At 45.3% G+C, this 27,709-nt stretch overlaps 1 long non-coding RNA gene across 2 annotated transcripts; it reads left to right on the forward strand.

The window, feature by feature from the left end:
• Positions 1-489: 489 nt before the first annotated feature.
• On the forward strand, positions 490-26,920 carry LOC131409840 (uncharacterized). Of its 2 annotated transcripts, none has more exons than XR_009221037.1 (3): positions 490-871; positions 2,641-3,763; positions 26,786-26,920. It is a non-coding gene; the product is annotated as an uncharacterized LOC131409840 (long non-coding RNA). The 2 variants fall into 2 exon arrangements; XR_009221038.1 differs by lacking the exon at positions 26,786-26,920 and adding an exon at positions 25,135-25,402.
• The last annotated feature ends 789 nt before the right edge of the window (positions 26,921-27,709 follow it).

Consider the following 27,709-nt stretch of genomic DNA (forward strand, 5'->3'; position numbering starts at 1 on the left):
AAGCTGTCAGCACACATCAAAAAGTGCGGAGTCTGACTGCTCATTACAAGGACAAACATGCAAAGAAAAGCATGCATTCGCAATGGCTTGTTTTTATATAAAGAAACACTAACAGAAGCTCAAGAACGATCAGAACTGTGTACTGGGGGTGGCTGGAGTAAGTGCTGCCATCTTGCTGTCCTGTGGGCCACGGGGACCAGTTCCACATCCCATAGAGTGTTGCCCAGAGCTCTACCCTCGTGGTGGTCCCGCTCAGGGGTGGTGAGGAGGGGGACGGAGGCTGGCGGTGCAACAGCCTGAGGCCTGGGATGGTGATCGCTGCGCGGCCACGAACTGCTCCCATTGGCCAGGCAATGAGGAGAAACCACCGTCTCCTTCCAGAGGTAACTGGCCGCCACTGCCCGGCCAGCCCCCCATGAGGTCCAGCCCGAGGTGGGCAGCACTTTGTGCTCGGGGCCTGTCCAGCAGGTGAGTCAGCGCTGGGTGCTGTGTAGCCTTGGTCTGCGCCACCGTCTCTGCTCGGGGCACCTCGGGCCACCATGGCCACCCCACAGCCACCAGCGCCCACCTTATGGCCTCCACCACCCTCTCACCCCCACCCTGCAGCCACCCTGCTCTCCACTGATTTGGGCTAGTGCCAACAATGTCAAGTAACAGGGTAGTCTGGAAACGCTCTTCCTTAGGTCACTATCTTCTTGGATTTGCTGTGACTTTTCTGCTCTTTTGATGGCAGGGAGCCTGCCTTGATCTCTGCAATCAGGAATGTGGCTGAGCAAATGCAGCTTGTACCTGCTGGATGGATACACCTTCCAGATGCTCTGTTGCTAGAAGGTTCCTGGCAGTGCAGGGAAAGGTGGCTCTGCACATGGAGGTGAGTGCTGGAGAGGCATCTGACAGTATCCTGGGCAGAGCAGGTCAAGGCCCACTCCTCATGGGGAGGCTGACCCTGTGGACTTGGACTCGGACAGCATCCTGGGAGGAGCAGGGTTCAGCCCACTCCTCAAGGGGAGACTTACACTTGGGACTCTGCATCTGACAGCATCCTGGGTGGAGCAGGGCGAGGCCCACTCCTCACGGGGAGGCTGACCTTGCAGACTGGGCATCTGACAGCATCCTGGGGGAGCAGGGCACAGTCCACTCTTCATAGGGAGGCTGACCATGTGGACTTGGACTCTGCATCTGACAGCATCCTGGGTGGAGGAGGGCACGGCCCACTCCTCACCGGGAGGCTTACCTCGGGGACTCGGTGAAGGGGCTCCTCTCTACACATCTTCCTTGGGCTCCCACAGCAGGGTGAGGGGTTTGCCTTCCCCCTGGCCTGGCTCCCTTCATGAGGGCTTCTGGAATTCAGCTAGTTCAATGAGTCCTTTCCTGCGGACTCCACATTGGAGGTCCCAGAACAGTGCGCTGAAGACATTCTACTTTGAAAACCTCCTGGCGGATCGTTTTGTTTCATGTTGCAGGTTGTTATTGAATTTTGAAAGACCTGAATGCCACTTGTTGTCTGTAGTCTTATTGAAGGTTTACAATGGTTTGTTCTAATTTGGAAGTTGTTACAATCTATCCAAAGAACTAGTAACATGAGCTTGTTTCAGAGGTCAGCCACCCTGCTTTCTTGACGGTTTCCTTCAGAGCCTGTGTCCCAAAAGTTTTGTTACTGATTTTGAGAATGAGGCAAAGCCCTGCAGAGAAGGTTGCTCTTGGCATGTGTCATAGTCTAATGTGGTCTGGGGGCAAAGGAGGTGGGGGTCCTTTGGTAACTAGTCACAAAGCATTGAGAAAGGTTAGAAAGTCATGTTGCTTGGAACTCCCTGAAGACCTAGTATCCACTTGGTCTGGTCCACAGTGGCCTCAGGGGTGTTAGATGACCTCAAGTGGAACAGAAAGCCCTCGGGACAGACCCCCCCAACGCCCCACGTGCACAGTTTGGTCTAAATAGAGATTTTACCTTAATGAGGAGAAGAGATTATGAAGTGTCTTGGTCAGTACGTTGCAGGGGCTGGTTGATTTGTACAGGAAGCAGCTTTCCTCCTGGTAGTGGGAGGACAGGAGGAATACAGATCCACAGCTCTTGGGGCTGACCTCCCCTTGGCGGTGGTCTCGCATCCTCAGCTGCTTGAGCAGAGCTGGGGCCAGGCGCCCTGCTGAGTGCCTGGGAGGCTCTGCTGGCCGACACCTGGCCTGGCTTTGAAATAGGGGGACCAAGCCTCCCCGTTTTAGCACCCAAAGTCTTGCATCCTAGGGACAGCAGGAGGATTGGGCAGCCATGAGCTTCTAAGAACTATTTCTGAGGCTTCTTGAAGCCTTTCCTGTTGTCTTGATGCCATCCTGTGTTATCTGCCAGAACGTCTGTGTCCCTACAGGGCACTTACCACAGCCTGGGAGGAGGTCCTCACCTTCCTTCCTTCTCTGCCCTACAGACGGTCACCTCCTTAAGTTAGACAGTGGGTCTTTCATGTTTCTATTCCAGTAATAAGTTGCAAGCAGGTGTTCCTTAAATCTTTACTAAAGGTTTAAATGGGCAAAGTGGCTACAGGTGTGGGTGTTCCCAAAAACACTTGTTTTGCTTTTATAGCTGATTATTTTAGGGGGAAACATTTAATTCTTTCTTTCTAATTACTTTTTCATTTATCCTTGCAGCCTCCACATAATGGGCTCAAAACATCTGGTCCAGTGGTTAAAAGCTGTTCACAGGGGTGACTGGACCCCACTAAGCATTCTTTCGTCTGTAGTGAATATTTCACCAAAAACAGCTCTAGGAAAGGCTGGAGGATCAGTACTATGTGCTCAAGCCACGGCCACACCCTCCATCTTCCACCTGACCGAGAAGGGGGGGCTGAAGGCCATGGCCGCCCCAGGAGAAAGGACACTAGGAAGGCCACCGGGGGCCTGAGGAACATGCGTGTGAAGCAGATGGGAAAGGAGCTGCAGGTTCATTGTGGTCCTTGAGGGAAAAGCTGAGGGCCCAGCCGTGGTCCCGCAAGTGGAAGTAACCTGCTCTGCAGGGTGAACACGCACCCAGTGCCGCCCAGGAAGCTGCCAGTCAGTATTGGGCACAGAGTCTCTGGAAGGAACTCCAGGAGACAGTGTGGCCTCCACAGCATTAGGCAGCCAAGGAGATGCAAACAAGTCTGCTGTAGATGCTGGCGATGAGACCCCCTCTTCCCAGCCAGGGCCTGCTGGGTAAGAGTGGCATTTCCGTGGGTGACTTTATCCCTCAGGATCGGGGCATGCAGATTTATTGGCTGGCTTCCTTCTTACAGTTTCTTCTCAGAGCACACTCAAGAGAGGCCATCTGTCCCTTGAGAGGCTGTTGACCAAAAGAGGCTGAAGAGAGATGTGGAGCCCAGCTGCAGCGGGACCAGCCTGGGGCCTGATGAGAGCTTGGACCAGAACCCCCACGTTCATCATTCACAATGATGCCTCAGAAACCCTCCCAGAGCCCCTCCACCCTCCGACGGATGTCACCCTGAAGCCAGCTGCAGAAGCTGTGTGGGGCGAGCACAGCGACACCAGCCCTACGTCCCTCAGCTGCGTCATCCTGTCAGCACTGGGGGCCCAAGATCTCCTCGACTGCTGCACTCCTACTGCTTCTGCTCCCAGGGGAACAGGAGCACGGGCGCCGCCTGCGGGAGCAGGTGGAGAAGAACGGCGAGCTGAAGAGGGTCAGCCGCCGACAGCCAGGTGCACACGCTGCAGGAGGAGCTGGACGAGCTAAAGGAAGGGGGCTCCCTGCCTTAGCAGCCTGCTGCCCCCAGCCGAGGTCAGTCCCGGTGCTCGGGGCTCCCCCACTGCCTGCTCACCATGAGGGGTTTCCTGCTCCGCAGCAGACGGCCCCTGAGCACTTCTGTGTGCAGCATGCCTGCTGCTGTCTTGGGACAAGGCTCTGCTGGTAGCCGCCCCTCGCAGACAGGAAGCCCAGGCTGCAGAGCTCACCCCGCTCGCTCTAGGGCGCTCGAGAGGCAGCGGTAGTTGTCAGGGTTTAGCAGGTGGGGAAGGAGGCATTGCAGGTCAGCTGGGAAAGCCAGACCTACGCAATGAATGGTCCCTGGACGGTTGGTTTTCCATTCGAACAGGAGAAAATCAGCTTCTGTTGCATCCCTCACACAAATGTAAATTCCAATGAGTTAGGATCTAAATGTGAAATAAAATCGACATAGTAAACTATTAGAAAAGTTACAGGAGACTCTTAAAGTCATGGGGGGGTTCTTTCCCTTCATGTTTTAATGAATATCCTTGAATTGAAGTCATTTTGAACATTTTAATAATTTCTTTAAAATTTGAAACATCTTTTTGAGTAGAATACATTCTCTTTTGTAAAAATTAAAACACTCCAGAAATATACAAGCTAACAAGTGGTAAAAACTCCTATTTCTCACATACCTCCCAACTTTTATTCCTTGTTGGTAGTAAAATTTGGTGTGTAATCTCCTAGACTATTTCCTGTGCTTTGCATACATATTTCTCTACCTGTACAAATAGGTTGGAATATTGTTGGTGTGTTTATTGGCTACATTTCTGATTTTCCTGCAATTTTACAGTTTAGTCCTTGTAAACATTGGTTTCTCGATATTCCTTATGTATTGAGGGTACCATCTTTTGCCTGTTATACACCCATGGCGAACATTTCCCTACCACATTGTTCATTTAATCTGGATCAGTGCTTGTCTTCCCAGATGTCAGTAACACTTCAGGAGGGAAACGGCTCTATGTGACAGGCTGTTCAGGACCTCCTGGAACCCCAGGGCAACAACCATTAAGAAAACACAAAGCAAGAAACAAAACGCATCCTGCGTGTTTCCAGATGCATCCCGGGGGAAGGACAGCTCCAGTTGAGGACCGCTGATGTCCTGGTCAGAGTTATCCCCTATGTTCCCCTATCACGTTAAAGCTGTTTCTGTAGTTTCTTGTACCTGATGGTACAGTTTGGTGCCTTTGTCTGTTCCTCTTGGTCAGATTGTGCAAGGTTTCTCACTGTTACAGGTCTTTCCAGACAGTCAGCCCTTGACCCCATTGCTCAGGTCTACGTTGTTGTTGCTGTCTTGTGAATCCTCACTTCATTCTGCTGATGTTGGTTTTATTGTGGTGTTGTTCTGGCTCCTGGAGGGAAGTGCTCAGCTTCTTCATGTACAGTTGATATTCCCTGATACCTGCAGTGGAGGCTGTGTCCCTTCTTCTCTTCCTTTGTCCCCACGCCATAGATTTGTCTCATGCTCCTCTCATTGCTATTCATTTCTAAAGAGGTTGTCCTGTCTGTCTGGATTCCCTCTTTAACCTGAGAGATTTAGAAGGGTTTGGATAGATTTTCAAGTGGATAGGTTGGGGGAGGGGAGCCAATATTTTGTGATTATTTTTTACTTTTATTGCTTTAAGGTCCGGTAATATGGTCACATAGATTTCTGCTTTTTGGACTCTTTAGAGATTTCACTGTGGCTTAGCACACAGTCCATTGTGGTGACTGTTTCATTGTGGTTTGAGAAGAATGTTTCCTCTCCACTAGTTGCTTATGTTGTTGTCCCTTGGGCTGAGTCTAGATCTAGCTTTTTTGTGTTCATCATCAGATCTGTTTCCTAACTTACCGTATCACTTGACCTGTGGATTTCTAAGAGAAGTAAGGTACGTTTCCCTGTGATTCTGGAGGTGCCTGTGTCTTCTTGTTTGTCCAGTTTTTTTTTATGTTTCAAGACCATATTGTTAGGTGTATAAGTGTTCCTGACAGTTATCAACACAGAGAACCCCTTTTTGTCCCATTTAAAGTCTTATTTCTTTATCTTCTTATTTTCAACCATATTATATCCCTTTATTTTATAACTATATTTTAACTCAACTTGAGAGCCTTCATCTTTTTATAGAGCAATTTGATCCATTTACAATTGTGATTATCGATAAATTGGAATTTGAGTCTACCATTTAATTTAATTTTTAATTTGTTAGGCTTTCTCATGATTTTTCTATTCTTCTAGTGGGTGTCTTTCAGCTTTTAGGAACAACCATTTCTGCCTCTCTTTCTGTAAATGCTTAGAGTTGATCAGTTCCTGTGTTCTACGCTCCCAACTCATCACCTTCCACTCCCCAGCTCGAGACTGTCTGACCTTACTTAGTTCTATGTTCTTATTTTCCCCATCAAGCAACGATGGTAATATGCAAGTAGACATTTTATTGGTTACTTTGTTCACTACTATTTATTGTTGCCAAATTTTTCCTCCTTTTTGGAAATATTTGATGCTATTTTGGAACTCATATGACAGTAAAATTTTGAAAGGAATCGAGTCTGAGATACTTCTTAGGTGCTGACACTGGGGAGCCAGCACCTAACCTCTTAAAGTTGCATCAGTGTGTCTGCAGAGTCAGGATGAGGTCAGAGATGTTTAAAACCATGAAATTGAATGAGGTCTCCTGGAGACACTGCAGCTGTAGAAGGGACGAGGGCCCAGCCTAGGAGCAGGCCGTGTTTAGAGAGGTGCAGGTGAAGAGGGTCCAGGAAAGGAGACTGAAACGGTGGAGCATGGAGTCGCAGGAGCCACGAGGGGAAAAGGGTATTGCAGAAAGGAGGGGTGCTCTGCTGGGTGGGATACAGCTCTGATCAGAATGGAGAGAAGATGGCTGAACTTGGCCACATGGGATCACTGGTGACCTCAGTCTCCTTGAGAGGGTGGGAATGAAGCTGGGTCTAGAGTGGGTGAAGGGGGGCCATGGGAGGGAAGTAGGGATGAGACACTTTACTTAAGAGGTTTAGCCATGAAGGGGAGTCAGGAAAGTGGACAATAGCCAAAAAGGAGCATGCGTCCAAGGGAGAGTTTTGTTTGTAAGGTGGGGATGAGCTAACAGTTGCTGCAGGTAGGACCGGATGGAGAGGAGGAGCCTGAGGGTCAGGGAGGAGCATGCTGGGCCCTGAGGAGGTGCAGGGCTGGGCTTCACCGCCTGGGGAGGTGCAGAGAGCAAGAGGACAGATGTGCTGGTGGAAAGGGTGCCCTGTGCCTCTGTTCCTGTGTTCCTGGAGTGTGATGTGGGCAGTGGCTGGGAGTGGAGGGGCGATGCAGGAGGTGTTAGGTGAGCGGCAGGGGGACAAGGAGGAGAGGGAGAGGGCGCCCTGGCTAGGTTTCCACGGCCCACCAGGAGCTCCCCACTGGGGTCCCCGGTCACCAGCTGCTGTCTCTCTTTGATGTCTTCCTCAAAATGTCGGCTCTCTTGATGGTTCTCAGGGCTATTATGAATTTGTTCATCAATCAAGGAATCTTTGGGTCATTTTTTAGGGACTTTATGTCAAGGGGGCTCTACATGTGTTTATTCAGTCTATCATCTTTACCCAATACCTTTGTTTTTGGACAGATTCTGTACAACAGAATAGCCGGGCCGGTGGCCTGCAAGTTCCAGGGTTTGAGAGGTTTGCCCTCCAGAAAGCCGGTGATGATTGGCCTTCTCACAGGACGTGGTACACTGTCCCTGAGCTGTGAGTGTCACAACGTTGTAAATCCTCTGGCAGTTCTGTCAGGGCCCATCGTTGGCATTTCTGTGACCAGTGAGGGCGAACATTTTTCCGTGTTCATTATCTGTCACTTCCCTGACTGTGCTGTCGCCTGCCTTGCTCACTGAGCTCTGAACCTTCCTGGTGGAACGTTCACCAGAGAGGACGTCCAGAGAGGATGTTCACTCTCTATCCAGTGTGGTTGCACGTTCCCTCAGTGTACCCCTTGAGTACTTGCTTCAAAAATATGTTTTCTTCACATTCTTTGATTCTTTGTATATATAATCTAGATTTAACCTGGAGCTTTAAAAATGTTTTATTGTGGAAAACCTTTAACATACACAAATTAAACAGAAAAGTGTGATAGCCCCCCATGTCCCTATTACCCAGCTTCAACACTTATTAATATTCTGATATTCTTGTTTCCTCCATATTTCTACCCACTCCCTACCTTCCATTGATTAATTTTTAATTAATAGATTGTTTTTAGGAAAGTTTTAGATGGACAGAGAAATTCAGCAGACAGTGCGGAGCGTTTCTCCCTCCTCCCCCACAGTTTCCCCTACTGTTAACATCTTGCATGACCACCTGTGTTAGTGCGGTTCATTCCTTACAAGTGAGGAGCTGATGCGGATACAGTGTTCGTAACCAAGTCAGTGGTTTACATTAGGGTTCACTGTCTCACTGTCACGTACTTGGATTTTGACAAATGCATAATCTCATGTATCCACCGTGACAGTATCCTACAGAAGAGTTGGATTGCCCTAAAATCTCTGTGCTCTGCCTCTTCATCCCTTGCCTTCCAACTCCTGGCAACACTGATCTTTATACTGTTTCTATGGTTTTGCCTTGTCTAGAATGTCATGTGATTGGAATATATGAAAACTATGGAACAGAGTATATAACCTTCTCCAGTTGGGTTCTTTCACTTAGCAATATGTATTTAAAAGTCCACTATGTCTTTTTGTGGCTTGATAGCTAATTTCTTTTTTTTTTCTTTTTGTATATTGAGTTAAAATATACATAACAAAAAGCGTGACATTTTAACCATTTTTAAGTGTATACTTCAGTGGCGTTAAATACATTTACGCTGTTGCACAGTCATCGCCACCATTCATCCCCATAACTCTTATAAATCTGAAACTCTATACCTATTAAAGAGTAAGTCTCCCTTCTCCCCTCCCCCCAGCTCTTGGCAGCCACCATTCCACTTTCCATCTCTGTGATTTTGACTAATCTCAGTTCCTCATGTTAGTGGAATCATACAGTATTTTTCTTTTTGTGACTGGCTTATTTCTGTTAGCATAATGTCCCCAAGGTTAATACACATGTAGCATATTGCAGAGTTTGCTTCCTTTGTAATGCTGAATAATATTCTGTTGTATGGATATACTACATTTTGTGTATCCATTCATGTGTCAGTGGACACTGGGGTTGTTTCCACGTTTTAGCTATTGTGAATAATACTGCTATAAACATGGGTGTACAAATATCTCTTTAAGGCTCTGCTTTCAGATCTTTTGGGTGTACATCCAGAAGTGGAATTGCTGGATCATGTGATAATTCTATGTTCAATTTTTTGAGGAACATTCATACTGTTTTCCATAACGGCTGCACCATTTTACATTCCTATCAACAGTGTACATGGGTTCCCATTTCACCGCATCCTGTCCAACACATGTTGTTTTCTGTCTTTCCTGTAGCACTCATCTTAGTGGGTGTGAGGTGGTGTCTCATTGTGGTTTTGATTTGCATTTCCCTAATGGTTAGTGGTGTTGAGCGTCTTTTCATGTGCTTATATGCCATTCATAAGTCTTTGGAGAACTGTCTCTTCAAGTCCTTTGCCCATACTTGAATTGGCTTGTTTTTTAGTTGTTCAGTTTTAAGACATCTCTGTATATTGCGGATACCAGTCTCTTGTCAGAAATATGATTTGCAAATATTTTCACCCACTCTGTGGGTTGCCTTTTTACTCTATGCACAGTGCCTCTTGATGTACCAACTTATGAAATTCGTGGAGTCCAATTTGTCCGTTGTTTTTCTTTTGTTACCTGTGCCTGTGGTGTCATATCCAAGAAATCATTGGCAAGTCCGGTGTCATAAAGATTTTGTCCTGTTTTCTTCTAAGAGTTTTCTTATTTTAGGTCTTACATTTATATCCTTGAGTTAATTTTTGTATATGGTGTTGGATAAGGGTCCAAGTTCATTCTTTTGCATGCAGATATCCAGTTTTCCCAGTACTATTTGTTGACAAGAAACCTTTCTCCATTGCATGGTTTGGCACCCTTGTCAAAAATCACTTGACCATATATGTGAGGGTTTGTTTCTGGGCTAGCTATTCTATGCCATTGGTCTCTATGTCTGTCTTTATGCCAATACCATACTGTTGTTACTGTGGCTTTGTAGTAAGTTTTGAAATCAGGAAGTGTGAGTCCTCCAGTTTTGTTCTTCTTTTTCAGGATTGTTTAGGCTATTCTGAGTCCCTCGAGATTCCATGTGAATTTTAGGACGGGTTTTTCTATTTCTGTAAAAAACATCATTAGGATTTGGATAGGGATTACATTGAATCTGTAGACTGCTTTGGGTAATATTGACACTTTAACAATACTAAACCTTCCAATCCATGAATATGGGATATGTGTCCATTTATGTATGTCTTCTTTAATTTCTTTCTGAAATGTTTTGTAGTTTTTATGGTGCAAGCCTTTCAACTCCTTGGTTAAGTTAATTCCTAAGCATGTTATTCTTTCTGATATAAATGAATTGTTTTTGTAATATCCTTTTCAGAGAGCTGCTGGTTCGTGTATAGAAATGCAACTGATTTTTGTGTATAGACTTTGTATCCTGCTACTTTCCTGAATTCATCTGTTAGATCAAACGGCATTTTTGTGGAGTCTTTCGGATTTTCTACATATGAGATGATATCATCTTCAAACATTTTACTTCTTTCTTTCCAATTTGGATGCCTTTTATTTATTTATTTTTATTGCCTCATGGTTCTGGCTTTAACTTTCAGCTGTGTTGAATAGAAGTGGTGAAAGTGGGCATCCTTGCCTTGTTCCTGATCTTAGAGCTTTCAGGGAAAACTTTCAGTCTTCCATCACTGAGTTTTGTGTTTGCTGTGTGTTTTTCCTCCTATTCCTTGTTTCTCGAGTGTTTTATCCTGAAAGGCTGTTGAATTTTGTCAACTGGTTTTTGTGCATCAATCGTGATGGTCATGTTTTTTCCCCTTCATTTTCTTGATGTTGCATATTACATTGATCGATTTTTGTGTGTTAATCTACCCTTGTATATCAGGAATAAATTTCACTTGGTGGTACTGTATAATTCTTTTAATACGCTGTTGAATTCAATTTGTTAGTATTTTGTTGAGGATTTTTGTATCTATGTTCATCAGGGGTAATGGTCTGTAATTTTATTTTCTTTTAGTGTCCTTGTCTAGTGTTGGTATCAGGGTAATTCTGGCGTCGTAAAATGAGTTTGGAAGTGTTCTCTCTTTTTCAATATTTGACAGAGTGTAAGGCTTCTTTTTAAAACTTCTTTATATGTATGGTAGAATTCACCACTGCAGTCATATGGTCCTGGGTTTTAATTTGTTGAGAGATTTTTTTTTTTTATATTTCTTGAAATATTAGTGACATATAACACATGTAAGTTTTAGGTGTTCAAGATGATGATTTGTGAAAGAATTACCACAATACAGTGAGTTAGCACCTCCATTCCCTCACATAATTAACTTGTTTTTTCTAGCGATCACTTTTAAGATCTACTCTCTTAACAACTTTCAAGTCTATAATATATTGTTGTTAATTATGGTCACCATGCTGTACATTAGATCCCCAAAACTTATTCATTTTACAGCTAGAAATTTGTGCACTTTGACTTACCTCTCCCCATTTCCCCCACGCCCAAGGTCCTGGCAAACACCATTCTAGCCTCTATTCCTTTGAGTTGGGCATTTTTAGATTTCACATATGGGTGAGAATATATAGTGTTTGTCTTTGTCTGTCTGAGTTATGTCACTTAGCGTAATGCCTCAATTTCCATCTGTGTTGTTACAAAATGCAGGATTTCATTCTCTTGCATGGCTAAATAATATTCCATTATATATTTCATGTATATATACATATGTCTGACATTTTCTTTATCTATTTATCCATTGATGGACACATGGATTTTGTCCACGTCCTCAGTTTGTGATTAATGCTGAAATGAACATAGGGGTGCAGATATCTCTTCAGAATAGTGACTTCATTTCCTTTGGATATACAACCAGAAGGGGAATTGCTCATTTACATAGTATTTCTATTTTTATTTTTTTGAGAAAATTCCAAATTTTTTCCATAGTGACTGTAGGAATTTACATTCATACAAACAGTGCACAGGGTTCTCTTTTCTACACAGCTTCGTCAACACTTGTTGTCTGTTGTCTCTTTGAAAATAACCATTCTAGCAGATGTGAGGTGATATCTCATTGTAGTTTTGATTTTATTTCCCTGATGATGAGTGATTACGAGCATCTTCTCATGTACCTGTTAATCATTTTTATGTCTTCTTTGGAAAAGTATCTATTCAGGTCCTTTGACCATTTTCATATTGTTTTATTGGTTTCTTTGCTGTTGAGTTGTAAGAGTTTCTTATATACTGTGGATATTAACCCCTTTAGTTTGCCAATTATTTTATTTGCTGTGCCGAAGATTTTTAGATTGATGTCATCCCACTTGTTAAGTTTTACATTTGTTGTTTGCACTTTTGATGTTATATCCAAAAAAATCATTGTCAAGACCAGTTTCTTGGGGCTGTTTTCTCTATATTTTCTTCTAGTTGTTTTATATTTGGTGTCTTGCATTTAAGTCTTTAATTCAATTTGGGATTATTTTTAGAGTGTTGTAAAATAGGAGTCCAATTTCAGTTTTCTGCATGTGGTTATCCAGTTTTCCCAACACCATTTATTGTAGAAACTATCTGTTCCCCATGGAGTCTTCTTAGCTGACTCATCAACTTTTAGCAAAGTGTATGTGTGTGGTTTTATTTCTGGGCCTTTGATTCTGTTCTATTGGTCTATGTGTCTCTTTTTATACCTGTATCATTACCGTTTTTATTACTATAGATTTGTAATAAAATTTGAAATCAGGAATGTGATGCCTTCAGCTTTTTCTTTCTCAGGGTTGTTTTGGTTATTGGAGGTCTTTTGTGGATCCATATGAATATTAGGATTGTTTGTCCTATTTCTGTGAAAAATGTCATGGGAATTTTAATAGGAATTGCATTGAATCTTGAGATGGCATTGGGTAGCATGGACATTTTAACAATATTAATTCTTCTGATCCATGAACATAAGATATCTTTTCATTTCTCTGTGTCTTTGATTTCTTTCATCAATGTCTTATAGTTGTCAGTGTCTAGATCTTTCACCTTCTTGGTTAAATTTGTTTATGAGTATTTTACTGTTTTTGATGCTATTGTAAATAGGATTTTTTTCTTTATATCTTTTTTGGATAGTTCATTGTTAGTGTACAGAAAGGCAACAGATTTCTACATGTTGATTTTGTCTCCTGCAGCTTGAGTGAATTCATTTATTAGTCCTAACAGTTTGGGGGGGAGTCCTTATGTATGTCTCTATATAAAATCATATCATCTGCAAACAGAGACCACTTTGATTCTTCATTTCCAATTTAGATGTATTTTATTTCTTTTCGTTGCCAAATGTCTCTGGTTGAGACTTGCAGCAGTATGTTGAAGAGTGCTGTTGAGACTGGGCACCCTTGTCTTGTTCTTTGTCTTCGCAAGAAAGCTTTCAACCTTTCACTGTTCAATATGATGTTACCTGTGGGTTTTGTCATGTGAACCTTTTATTATGTTCAGGTATGTTCTTTCTGTAACCCTTTATTTAGAATTTTTATCATGAAGGGCTGTTGAATTTTGTCAAACTGCTTTTTCTGCATCGATTGAGATTATTTTGTGATTTTTATCTTTCTTTCTATTAATGTGGTGTATCACATTCATTGATTTGCATCATGTTGAACTTGATCATGTTGTTTGATCCTTTTTTTGAGTTTAGATAGTTTTGTTATAATGTGTCTTGGAGAAGAAAGTTTTAGTTTGTAATTTTAGGGTGACTGATCGGCTTCAGGGCCTTGGATGTCTACATCTCTCCCCAGATTTGGGAAGGTGTCAGCTGCTACTTTTTTAAGTCAACTTTCTTTTCCTTGCTCCCTGTCTTCTCTTCTCTTCTATTAATGTGGTATATCACATTCATTGATTTGCATCATGTTGAACTTGATCATGTTTGATCCTTTTTTGAGTTTAGATAGTTTTGTTATAATGTGTCTTGGAGAATAAAGTTTTAGCTTTAAAATTTAGGTTGACAGATCGGCTTCAGGACCTTGGATGTGTAAATCTCTCTCCAGATTTGGGAAGGTGTCAGCTGCTATTATTTTTAAGTAAACACTCTTTTACTTTATCCCTGTCTTCTCCTCTGCTACTTTAATAATGCTTATCTATTTCTTTTCATGGTATCCCATAATTCACACTGTCTTTCCCCATTCCTATCCATTCCCATTTTTCTTTTTGCTTCTTTGACTGGATGATTTCAAATGACACATCTTCTAGTTCACTAATTATTTCTTGTATATCATTGAATCTGATTTCGAAGCTCTCTATTAAATTCTTCAGTTCAGTCATTGTGTTCTTCAACTCTAGGATTTCTTTTTGTTTTTCCTTAATGATTTCTGTTTCTATAGTGATCTTCTCACTTGTTCATGCACTGTTTCCTTATTTCATTTAGCAATCTATCTATGTTTCCTTAGAGTTTTATGAATTTCTCAAAGAGGGTTGTTCTGAAGTCTTTGTCACATAGATCCTATACCTCCATTGCTTGGTCAGTCATTGGAGTTTTATTCTTTTTCTTTGGTGGTGTCATGGGTTTTTGATTATTCATGATCCTTGTGGCCTCCATTGGTGTCTGGAAATTTGAGGAAGTAGGCACCTCTTCCAGTCTTTACAGACTGGCTTTAGCAAACCAAAGCCTTCACATTCATCCCATATAGGGGTCCTGTGTAGGCCATCTGGTGGAGTCCAGGGGCAGGCTTTCTATTTCTTCATGATTCAGCTTTCGTAGGTTGTTTCTGGGAATTTATCTATTTTGTCTAGGTTACCCAATTTATGAGTGTATACTAGTTCAGAATAGTCTCTTCTGATCTTTTTCTTTCTGAAGCATCTGTTGCAATGCCTCCTCTTTCATTTCTGATTTAGTTTGAGTCATCTATCTTTGTTTTCCTAGATATTTTATCTAAGGGTTTCTCAATTTTATTTTTTCCAAAACTCAACTTTTACTTTTATTGATCTTCCATACTGTCTTTCATTTTTTTTCCACTCTCCTCTTGGTGACTTCCGTCCTTCTGCTAACTTTGGGTTTCATTTTTTCTTTTGTTAATGCTGTGTGTTGTAAGTCAGGTTGTTTCTTTGACATCTTTCTTCTCTTATAATATACAAGTTTATCACTATAAACTGTCCTCTTACTACTACTTTTGCTGCATCCTAGAAGTTTTGGTGTGTTTATTGTTTCTTTTTTTTTTTTTTTTTGCTGAGGGAAGATTGGCCCTGTGCTCACATCTGTCAATCCTCTTTTATTTTATTTTATTTTTTTTTGCTGAGGAAGACTGGCCCTGGGCTAACATCCGTGCCCATCTTCCTCCACTTTATATGGGACGCCGCCACAGCATAGCTTGCCAAGCGGTGCGTTGGTGCACACCTGGGATCTGAGCCGGCGAACCACGGGCCGTCGCAGTGGAGTGCACGCACTTAATCGCTTGCACCACCAGGCCGGCCCCTATTGTTTCTTTTTGTATGTTTTGAGCTATTATCTAATTTCCCTTTTGATTTCTTCTTTGATCTACTTTTTTTTCTGTGAGGAAGATCAGCCCTGAGCTAACATCCATGCCAATCCTCCTGTTTTTGCTGAGGAAGACCGGCCCAGAGCTATCATCCTTGCCCATCTTCCTCCACTTTATGTGAGATGTCACTACAACATGACCTGACAAGCATGCATCGGTGCGTGCCCAGGATCCGAACCTGGGCCACCAGGAGCGAAGCACACGCACTTAACCGCTACAGCACCTGTCGGCCCCCTGATCTACTTTTAAGTTTAAGAGTTTTTGTTGAACTTCCATGTATTATGAATGTTCCAGTTTTCCTTCTGTTATTGACTTCTGGTTTCATGCCATTGTGTTTAGAAAAGTTACTTGGTATTATTTCAGTCTTCTTAATCTTGTTAAGACTTGTTTTGTGACCTAACACGTGATCTGTTCTGGAAAATAATCTGTGTGCCCATGAGAAGTGTGTGCATTTTGTTGCTGTCCAGTAAAATGTTCTGTGTGTGTCTGATAGCTCCATTTAGTATTTAATGTTTTCATGTCTGCTATTTCCTGTTTTCTGTCTGGATATTCTATCCATTGTTAAAAGTGGGTTTTTGAAGTCTCCTACTATTTACAACTTATATAAATGAGAAGGCTCTTATTTTGAGAATATATAAAGATCTCTTAGAACTCAATTATAAAAGACAAGTCAATGAAACGGGGTAACCAACTGGATAGACATGTCTCTAGGAAATACATAGATGGCCAATAAGCACAAGATAGATGCTCAGTATCATTAATTATTACGAAAATGCAAATTCAAAGCACAGTTTTCATGCTCAAAATGAAGGCTGTATTCAACATAATGGAAAGTAACGAGTGTTGGTAAAGATGTGGAGAAAGGGAAATCCACATACATTACTGGTGGGAAAGTAAAATGATGCAGCCACTGCAGAAAACAGCTTGGCATTTTCTAAAATCTTAAACCTAGAATTACCATTGACCTGGAGAGGCCCGTGGTAGATATGTCCAAAAGAGCAAACTTGCCCATAGACATTCAAAGCAACATTCTTCACAATGGTCCAAAAGTGAAACAAACCCAAATTTCTATCCAGTTATGACTGCATAAGCCAAATGTGGCCTATTCATAATATAGGATATTATAAGCCATAAAAAGGAATTAAGTACTGCTACATGCTCGGCCATGGGTGAACCTTGAAACATGTGTGCTCACTAAAGCCATCCACCAAGGCAACAGATAACATGATGCCATTTGAATGAAATGTCCAGAATAGGGAAATCCATAGGGGGAGAAAACAGATGAGTTGTTTTCATGGGCTTGGGTTAGCAGAAAATAGAGTGTGAATGAGTATGGGTTTGTTTGGGGGTGTTGAAAATGTTCTGGAATTAGATAGTGGTGATAGCCACACGACATAATCATTGTGCTAAAAGCCACAGAAATGTATACTTTGAAATGCTTAAAACGGTGTATTCTACGTTAAGCAGATTTTCCACATAAAAATTTTGAATTTTTTAAGTTAATCAGGATATTGGTTAATTTTAAGTTGGCTGGTATATTTAATAAGTGTAATTAATGGAGTTATTAGGGGTAGGGCAGGTTGTAGCCAAGAGAGTAAACATCCGATGAGGGCTATAGTAACAAATCCTATGATTATACAAGCAACAGTCTAAAATCCAGTCCATTTCCATTGTCCCCAACTTGGAGAGACCAGCCATGAAAATAGGTCAGTGATCTCGGGGGCCTTTGGTATCTATTCAAAGATTTGGGTAATATTATGCAATATTTTAACCTCTTGGGCCATTTGGTGGAGGTAGGTTTGAACTTCTCTGTTGATGTACACTCAGCAAGTGGTTCTAGGAAAGGCACCAACCCCTCCTTCCTTGACCGGTATAGACAGTCTAGGGCCCGGCCATTTTCTAAAACCATTTAGGCGAGAGACTCATGAGACTGTTGTTCAAGGGCTAGGATATGTTCTTATGGAGTTGTTGTCCATGTTGTGTTAAGGTTGTTGATACCTCTTAGTTGCCTCAGTTTCCTGATTTTGTGTGGGTAGGGCCACCACACCTGTGCCCAGTCCAGTCAGTCAATCCTAGTAGAACTGAACACCCAGTCCTATAGGACTGACATTGTTTCTATGGGTTGGTGGTAGCCAGTCAGGGCAGGAAACTCAAGGGACCTGCGACCTGAGAGAAGCAGGCTGTGAAAGAGACAATAATGCATTGCACAATATAGCCTGGAGAAAGCTGTTCCCGTGGTTGTTGAAGAGAGAAGCTCACTGGATGAGAGCCTTGTGATATCAGCCCACAGTAAAACCCAAAATTGGATGCTCCTGGTGTAAAATATTCCTTAGGTGTCTTGAGGTAAAACCAGTAATTGGCACCCATTCACTGGTTACCTGTGCTATATGATTTCAGGGTGTATGGTTAAAGTGTTTGTGGGCCAAGAGCTGTTTGGGCCTGGGCACAAAATCACCAAGGTGGCCTCAAAGGCTACCACAAAATGACCCCTCAAGGAGCAGTTGGGGCAGAAAGTGGGGGGAGAATTTTGAAGGAAGACTGGGGCAAAGATGTTGTTGTTTGATGGAGTTGGCTACTGGTGAGTGTCTCTGCAGGGTAAGCCCTTCACCTGGGGTACAGCAGGTGATTGGAGGCCAAGTGACAGACCCTGTGACTCCTGATTCCCAGTGCACGGGCAGCCCTCTCAGCCCATTGGACATAAATGGTGATAGTGTTTGTGAAGCATCTTGATGGCTGTGTGGAAGGTATAGGGGACGTGTGGTGGGAGATGTCATGATAGTGTCGGGAGGAGCTGAGTGTGAGATTATGGTGTTGAAGGGGAAGGACTGGAGGCAGGTGCAGTGGGTGTGTGACCAACAATGGTCAGTGAAAGGACAGCTGGGTTGTAACTGGGGAAATCAGGGACCAGCAGAAGTCATGTGTTTAAAACAAGACACCAGGGCCTGCCCAGTGGCTTAGCGGTTAAGTGCACACGCTCCGCTACTGGCGGCCCTTGTTCGGATCCTGGGTGCGCACCAACTGGCACACCCAGTCCTTGCAAATTTCCCACATGCATTTTACATGCATTTTCTCTTCTTTTGATGGTCGATGACTTCTAAGGAAACGATGAAGGCACAGTGAGGAGGAATTGTGGGTTTCTGCACGACTACCTCTAGGAGTGCCGCCCCCTCAACCTGAACAACCACCCGGTACTACTAGAAATGAAAGACATCCCATCACCATGGATTGGAAGACTCCTTATTGTGACGATGTCAACATTATCCAAAGAGATCAACAAATCCAGTGTAGTCCTTACCATAATCCCAAGGACGTTTTGTGCTGAAATAGAAAAAAACCCATCCTAAAATTCTTATGGAATCTCAAGTAATCCCAGATACCAAAAATAATCTTGAAAGAAGGTACTAAGTTGGAGGACTGATTCTTCCTGATTGAAAACTTACTACAAATCTACAGTATCAAAACTGCATTGTCATAGCATAAAGACAGACATATTGACCAATGGAAACAGAATTGAGAGCCCAGAAATTAACCCTCACCCATGTGATCAAATGATGTTTGACAAGGGTGCCAAGATTATTCAAAGGGGAAAAGCCCTTTCAACAAGTTGTGCTGGAAAATGTGGATATCTACATGCAAAAGAATCAACTTGGACCCTTACCTAACACCATATACAAAGCTTAATTCCCAATAGATCAAAGACCTAAATGTAAGAGCTAAAACTATAATACCCTTAGAAGAAAACAGAAGACAAAACTTTACAAGATAGGATTTGGTAATGATTTCATGCATATGACCCCCAAGGAGCAGCCAATAAAATAAGAAAATACACATGCTGCACTTCATGGATATTAAAAAGTTTTGTATCTCAAAAGACATTATCAACAGTAAAAGCACAACTCACAGGATGGGCGACCATATTTGCAAACCAAGTGTCTGACAAGGGCTTAATATCCAGAATAGATAGCGAACTCCTAAACTCAACAACAAAAATCAAACAACCCAAATCAAATTTGAACAAAGTATATGAGTAGACATTTCCTCAAAGAAGATCTGCAAATAACCAATAAGCATATGAAAAGATGCTCATCATCAGTAATCATTAGGGAAATGCAAATCAGAAACACAGTGAGAGACCACCTCACATTCATCTACCAAAAAAAAAAAAAAGATGGCATCTATAAAAAAAAAAAAAGAAGAAGAAGAAAAAGAATAGAACCAGTGTTGGTCAAGATGTGGAGATGTTGGAACCCTTGTGCACTGTCTTGGGAAGATAAAATATATAGTTGCTGTAGAAATCAGTATAACAATTCCTAAAAAAAATTAAAAATATAATTATATAGGACCCAGCAATTCCAATTCTGGGTATATACACCCCCAAAGAGTTGAAAGCATATTCTTCAAAACATATTTCAACACCCATATTCATAGCATCACTATTCATAATAGCTAAAACATAGAAGCCACCCAAGTATCGTAACCGAGGAAGGGCTCGCTGCCCAATGCACACCTTAAGCCAACCATGAGATACCTGCTCTTGTAGAAGGGAAAAAGCTTTATTATGAGGTTGGCCAGCAGGGAGACAGGAGACAAAGGTTAAATCCTTCTCCCCAATGGGCAGTTGAAAGGGCTTTTTAAGGGCAAAGGAGTGGGTGCGGGAGGTTGGGAGCGGTCCTACGCATTTTGTGCAAGAAGATTTTCATGTTCTGTCATACATCCCACGTTCAAAAGGCAGTGTCCTTAACATGATTGGCAGCGGAGTTCTTGGTCCCCTACGTCATCTTCCAGTCACTTGACTCAAACAGCACTGACGGTTTGAGTCTTGCCAGCCGTCTTGTGGTCTCACTGGTTCAAACCAGTTGAAACTTGCTCAAGGAGGAAAAACGGAGTTTCTGAAAAACAACTCATGGCCCAAGACTAGATCCTTAGTAAATATATGGAACATGGCTTAAGAAAGTAGTCTCTAGGGGACCGTTGATAAAAGTCTGGTTGGGGCCCCATTTTATTTTGGGCTTGGTTTTGGGCCCTGCTAGGGTGTCTGTCCAGGGATGTATGGATATGGAAAATGTGGTATATACATAAAATGGCATATTATTCATCCTTAACAAAGGAAGGAAATTCTAAGATATGGCACACCATGGATGAACCTTCAGGATATTACTCTAAATGAAATAAGCCAGTCACAAAAATACAACCTTGTGTGATTTCCCTTCTATGAGGTTCCTGAAATCACTAGATTCAGAGAGACATAAAGTAGAATGGTGTTTGCCAGGGGCTGGGAGGAGGAGGAATGGGGGGTTATTCATGAATGGGTATAGAGTTTCAGTTTTGTAGGATGAAAAGACTTCTAAAGATGGATCGTGGTGATGATTGCACAACAATATTAATGTCTTCAATACACTTAAAACATACTTAATGTATCTATGGGGCCTGATGACTTGTCCTGGCTGAGCACACGCTTGTGCTGTTGCACATCTTACCCCTCACTGTACTGTTGGGAAACTAGCCCAGAAAGAGGCAAGTACTGGCCCAGACCACGGGAGGTAGTCCGGGTCCCAAAGACTAGACAGAGCTCCAGCTTCCTTGGCCACGGCTCTGCCCCTTCCCTCAGGTTTCCTTTGGCAATGAGAGGCATTAACATCTTAGGGGATTGCTGCCCACCCCTCTCCATATGGGGTCATTTTCCTCTCCTCATCATCGCATGTGCACAGGCACCCCCACTCACACTGACTTTTCATGTGGGGGCCATGGAGGTGCAGTCTAGAAAGAGCTGACCTGGAGGAAGTGACAAGAGGCAGGAGGGAGAGAGATGGGAGGCAGCTCTCCCAGGGGACCATGGCATTCGTTCTCCTAGATACGTGCCCAGGGGCCCAGAGATGGGCAGAGGAATCCCTAATGTTCCTAGGTTTCTGCCTGTTCCAGACCCATCCCTGGCCCAGCCTGGGGAGCACAGGACTGGGTTCCTGCATTCCACCTCTGTGGGCACCCAGAACTGTGATGAGTCCATCCTCCCCTTGTGTAGGCATTGGGAACAGGAGAGAATACCTCAGTGAGGGTCCCCCTGTGTAAAGTGGAGTGCATCCAGCAGGTGACTCCAAGTGTTCCATGCACTCGCAATGTGTCTGTTGGACTAGGTTCTCTGTTGATGACCTACTGTGCTCTGAAATGTTGAGAAGATGCTTTCCACCCACTTGAGATCATTTAGAACTGAGGAGACATGGGGGCATGGGTGGATGAGAACTGGGGATAAGGAAGAAGATGCCAGAGCACTGGACACCAAGTCTAGAGATGAGGGAGAAGACCAGTTCTTGTTGGACCCTTGGGGTCCTCATCTGGAGGCAGGGGGGAGTCATTGTCCTGGTTGAGGTTGGATGCCTCAGGAGTGAAGAAGACACCTGGTGGGGGACAGCAAGATGGGGGGAAATGTAGGCTCCCGAGATTCACCCCACTCTCTCGAAGCCAACAGGTCCTGCTCCTTTACCTCTGGGACCCTGGAGAGCCTCTGCCTTGAGGACGTCTGAAGAATGGTTCCTTTTTGTTTAGTGGAGTTTTGGTAAGGGCTGCAGTGCCAGTTCTGGCCACCAGGGGGCGGGCAGCCTCTTGTGTCAGTGGTGGCAAGTTAGATTTTGTTTTTATTTTTTTCAGTTGTATTGAGATATAGATATACAGCACTATGCAAGTTAACATTGCTGTGTGGTACATTTGAAAGTTGCTAAGAAAGTAGATCCTAAAACTTCTCATCACTAGGAAAAAAATCTTTTATGTTTGTTTGGTGATTGATGTTAACTAAACATATTTTGGTAACCATTACATAATATACATATACATCAAGTCCTTTCCTTCTGCTATAAACCTGGAATTTACACGGTGTCCACTGAACTTTTCTTGACCTCCTGGAGCAGAGAAGAGTCAAGCAGAGGTCTTTCTGGCTGTCCCTCTGTCTCAGAAACAACTTGTACCTCCTATTACTAGTGTTCATCTCCACAATCACAGTTGGTCAGAAGCAGGGAGTGGGGTGCAAGATCTTCGCATGTACTCATTCAGCAGCTGTGCACTGAGCACTCACCCTGTGCCAGGTGCCCTGGTGTGCCAAAGTGCAGGATGAAAATGACCAAGTGGTCCCTGCCTGCCAGGAGCTCACAGTCTAGAGGGGAAATGGACAAAAGCAAAGACAGGAGCAAGAAAAGAGCAAGTGCTGTAGAGAAACATATCAGGGGGCTGTAAGGGGGTGCTGGGCGTCACTGGGTAGGAGGGTCTGAAAGGCCTCACTGGGGTGACGTTTGCTGGGACCAGAATGACAAGAGGGAGCCAACCCTGCACGAGTCTGGGAGCAGTGTGTCAGGGAGATGGCACCACTGGTCCTGAGTCTCACAGGCAGAAGTGAGTTTGGCCAGAGGAGGTTAGAAATGTGGCCAGTGCAGCTGGAGGGAGGCTGGGAGGAGAGAACAGGAGCTGGGGTGGAAGGTAGGGCCAGGGCCTGGTAGGCTGTGTCAGTTACCTTTCCCTCTCTGACTTCATTGCCCCTAACCTTGCATTTCAATACTACAAATGTTGACTATCTCACAATTTGTGTGGATCAGCAATCAGGCACGTTTTAGCTGGGTGCCTCTGCCTCAGTGAGTTGAACAGGTTGGTGCTGTGGCCTCAACTGAGGCTCAACTGGGGGAGGACTAGCCCTAAAGGTCACTCTCAGCCTTCAGGGTTCAGTTTGGACTGAGAGTCTAAGTTTCTTTCTGTCTGTTGGCCTGGGCACTCCCGTGCTTCTCTCCTCTATAGGCCTCCACATTGGGCAGCCTCAAAACACTGGTATTTGATTTCTCAGTTACAGGGATTCGACAGAGAGAGAGAGAGAGATGGAACATGAAAGAGGGAGTAAGAGGAAGTGAGAGACTTGTGTAGTTAAAATTTAGACAAGACATCTCATCACTTTGGCTGTTATTATGTTAAGAAGCCAGTTACTAACCACTTAGTGGTTCCACGAGGATGTGTATAACATGGGTGGGGCTTACTGGGTACCACTGTGGAGGCTGCCCACCTCATAGGCCAAGATGAGGCACTTGGGTCGCATGCTCCATAAAACAGGAAACAATTGAATGGTTTAATGCCACAGGGTGGCAGTATCTAAATTTCCATTAGTTTCAACCCCCTCATGATGCTGACCTGAAAATGAGGCCAAGTTGGAAGTGACTGTTCCAATAGCACATTGCTAGAACCCAGGCCTGTTTTGAGTGGTGTTCTGTGCTACCTGTCACCCCTTCTTGTTATTCTTCCATCTCTAAGTTTGTGCCTTAGGTACATGTGACACCAGCCCACAGGGGTAATAGATATTATGTCGTATACACCGGGTGACATCCCTAGGAAGTAGATTCTAACCTGATCCCCCTGGTGTAAGTTTGGAGACTGGGGAGGACCTGAGAGGCACAGGGACTATCCCAGGATGAAGAACTGGTAAGTTAAAGGAAATCTGCATTCATCTCTGTCTCCTCAAAGCTAGGACCTGAGTTAGGTTTCTAGGGAGCTGTGGCTAGGGCTGTGTAGGCTCCTTTTGTACAGTTCAGGAAGTGACATGAGAGAGGAGGGTGAGCAGCCCGGGCTCAGGGGGCAGCTCTGGAGAAATCTGATTGAGGTAAGGGGCCCAGGTATAGGAATCTTGAAAAATGACCCCATCTCCTTGGTCCTAGGCCTCAACAGATCTTTGAACTCTGGTAACCAGGCACCCACAGTCCCCCATCCAGCTCACTTGACAGGAGACAGTCAAGAGGCAAAAATGTTTTGTTGTTGTATCCCAACTTTTGCAGGATCTGGGCTCAAAAAATCCCAGAAAGAGAATCTTTTTGATTGTTGCCTATGTTGGCTCAGCCCTCATCCCTGACGCCTCTGGGTGTCTGACAGGAGGCAGTGAAGGGTAACATGGGGCAGCCCAGGAAAGGTTAGTGCAGGCCAGGACACAACGGTGATCCCACCTGATCAACCCCAAAATCCAGGCCCCTCATCGTGTGTTTGTGTGTGTTTGTGTGTCTGTGTGGAGTGGGGAAGGCAGGGTATGTGGGGCAGGCCATTCCTGGGCATGAGCTGGTTGTTAGGTGTCGGAAGCCTGGTGGGTCTGTCACGTTCATACCCCAGGTCATGGCTGGCAGCATGAGAAGGTGAGCTCCTCAACTCGTATGTTATTGAGCCCTAGAGGTTTCATCTCCTTCCCTTCCTGACCAGAGTTCTTTGCCAGGATGCCCTCTGTGCCTGAACTGAGGAGCAGACTTTCCCTTGGGCATTGGCCCCAGTGGCAGTGTGCAGGCAGCCCCTGATTCCCTCTGGCCCAGCTCCCAGGCAGTCTTTGCAGAACTCCACTCAGGAGGTCATCGAGTACCTGCCCAATGGTTTCAACTCCACCAACTCACTAGACAAGGGGCAGGTGCATGAGGCCACCCACACCATCCGGTGCTGCTCTGAGATGAGAGCAGGAGCAGAGGGCCTCCACACTCAGGACCTTGAGATGATGGGGTTGGACCAGAACTAGGGTGGGACCAGTCAGGGGCTGTCTCTTTTTCAAGCTAAAGGGGATGTATGTGCAGTTAATCTTGCCTGGTTCAGAATTGAGCTGCTGTGACCCTCTTTCCTTTTGCCTAGTGTGAGCTTCTGGAGGCCACTGAGGCAGAGCCAGAGGGTAAGGGGGACTGCAGCCTGGGTATTCCTGGAAAGGAAGTGGGATCTTTCCTGTGTTTAGAAGGACACATGTAAAGTCAGCTTTGTGAGTGAATCTTTCTCTTTATCCTGCTGCAGCGCCAGCTGCAGAGCTCCAGCCAGCGGCAGAAGCAGAGCAGTGGGCAGTGGTGGAGGTAGAGCTGGCTCCAGCTCCGTTGACACCACCCTCTCTAGCACTGGAGCCAGTGTCCCCTCCACCAGCAGTGTTGGAGCTGTAGCAAGGGCCGACATCGGCTGTAGCAGGAGTGGGAGCTGCTGATCTGGAGTCACCTGGACCATCATTTCTAGTGGGAAGTCCATCTCCACCTGTGGCTAAGAAGCGTGAAAGAAGCCTAATCTCACGGCCTTCCCTCCTAACCGTGATGGATGCGGTGAGCAGCTGGGCTCTCAGGGCGGGGTGGGGTAGCCCTTACCTCTGCCATCGTTGCCCCAGACCTCATCCAGACTCCTATGATCTGGGCCCGAATCCTGGCTCCACTGCTTACCAACCATACTACCTGGGCAACTTTCTGAACCCCCAAACATTTGCTGTCCACCTGCAGAGCATAGAGGTGGACACTAACAGAACCTGCTGCACAGAGTGGCTGTGCTGGCTCCATGAGGTAGAAGAGATGGAAAGCTGGGTGGGGCCTGGCCCATCACTGGTGGAGGGGAACTCACTGTGTGCAGCCAGGTCCCTGGTGGCCCAACCGTCTGCTCAGGAGGCTCAACAGCCTCAGGACTTATTAGACACCTGATGTGTACTCCACTACAAGAGAGACAGACAAGGCCCGTGGTTGTAGCTGCCACAGGGGAATGTGCATCAGAATGGGGAGTGGGATCAGAGGGGGGATCAGGTTGTTGGAAGATGCCCCCTTGGGATAAGCCGAGCTGAGCCACCATCTTGAGCTTGGAGTTAGCCAGGACAGGCTGGATGCAAATGCCCCTCTCCCTTCCCTGCCAGTATTGGGTCCTGGGTCATCCTGTGCTGGGTGCCTGCAGTGGACAGAGAAGAAAAGCCAGGGACTCTAACAAGGCTCAGGCCACATCCTGAGCTTCCTGTGCTCCAGATCTAAATTGTGACACCTGTGTGGGACTTTGGGGGCTGTGGACACAGAGCTGGGGCGTGGCAATGCTGGGTGACACTCCACCTGTTCCCCAGGAGCTCTTCCAGAAGGTGGTGCCCTCTCAGTGCCTGGGCTCCACCTGGAGCAAGAGGAACAAGCCCGGCAATGAGCACCCTGGCACCCACCGTCCAGGCCAACATCGACCAATTCAGAAGGGTTGCCAACCTCGTCATCACCACCTGCCTCGGGGACCCGAGCATGATGGCCCAGGACAGGGCGAGTTTGGTGGAGTGCTGGATCCAGGTGGCCCAGGTGTGCTGTGGGAGGCCCAGTGGAGCCCCTCTCTGGAGCCTTAGGAACTGCCTCCACCTTTATCAGCTCCCAGGATTGAAGTGTGTGATCTTAGCCCCTGCAAGTCCCTAGGCCCTTCCTGCCAGGGGCACGCTGACCTTGACTCCAGGTCCCAGTGTGGGGATGCTCACTTCCTACCTGGCTCCCTCCCTGGGTTGAGCTAAAATCCTCCTCCTTGTGAGTGTTACACTTTGGGTCCTAAATGTGCCCTTCTGGGGCTCCCTGAACATCTGTCTCATCCAGGAGGGGAGATTTAAATAGAAGGGGACTGAAGCTAGAGCAAGCAGGGCTCCAGCGCCCCACCTCACAGCTCACTCTCTTCTCTTCCCCAGGAGTGCGAGATCCTGAAGAACTTGTCCTCGCCCCGCACTGTCATCTCTGCTCTGCAGAAAACATCCATATGCCACCTGAAGAACACATGGGGGAAGTTTCCTGGTGGGTAAGCCTCTCTCCATAGGAGGACCAGGGTGGATGGGGGATCTCCTGAATGTCTGCCATTGGCCCTTCAGTCAGCTAGGAACTCCTGGGAGGCAGCAAATGATGGGGACAGGGCCTGGGCCTCGGCGGTGGGTCTCTAAGTCTCCCGGTGTCCTTAGTGCACCAATTCTGCTTCAGGACTCGGTTTCCCTAAATGCCAGGTACTGGATTGAGCCACATTGGAGATTTTCAAGTGTTTATAGCAACAGAACTCTACGCCCAGTTGAAACTCAAAGTGGTCAAAAGAGAGCTGCTCTGTATAGCTGGGGAATGGATACCCCAGTGACCAACAGGAGAGCCCCCTCCCAGTCCCACGAGACCTTAGCCCTCAGAGGAGCCCAGTGAGAACACTCCTCCAGGCAGTTTGAATCTCTCAGGTTGTCAAAGAAAAGGATTCGCACTTAGACCCCTCACATTATCCCTAAATTTATCCTTCCCTCTTTCCCCTCCCCTCAGGGAAATCTCTGATAAACTTAAGGAGCGCTATAGCCAAGAAGAGTCCTTGAGCAGAGAACTGATGACCAAGGTAGAGTGGAGGCTGGGGGTCTGGAAAGAGAGGAGGGGGGAGAGGGGGAGGGGGACTGGGCAGGCTGTGGTTTTGATAGTTTCTCACTTGAACTTTCTCTGAAACATTCCCGTCTATCTTGTCCAGGTTAACAAGCAGAGGGATCTGTTCTGCCCATGGGCAGGTGGGGGTGCCATTTTTGGGCAGGAGGCCTTGGTCATGGGACACAGTGGTGTTGGCTGGGCTGTTCCAGGACGAGTTGCCGAGCTGGCGC

Source organism: Diceros bicornis, chromosome 8 (genome assembly GCF_020826845.1).
Source record: "Diceros bicornis minor isolate mBicDic1 chromosome 8, mDicBic1.mat.cur, whole genome shotgun sequence".
NCBI classification, from domain to species: Eukaryota; Metazoa; Chordata; class Mammalia; order Perissodactyla; family Rhinocerotidae; genus Diceros; species Diceros bicornis.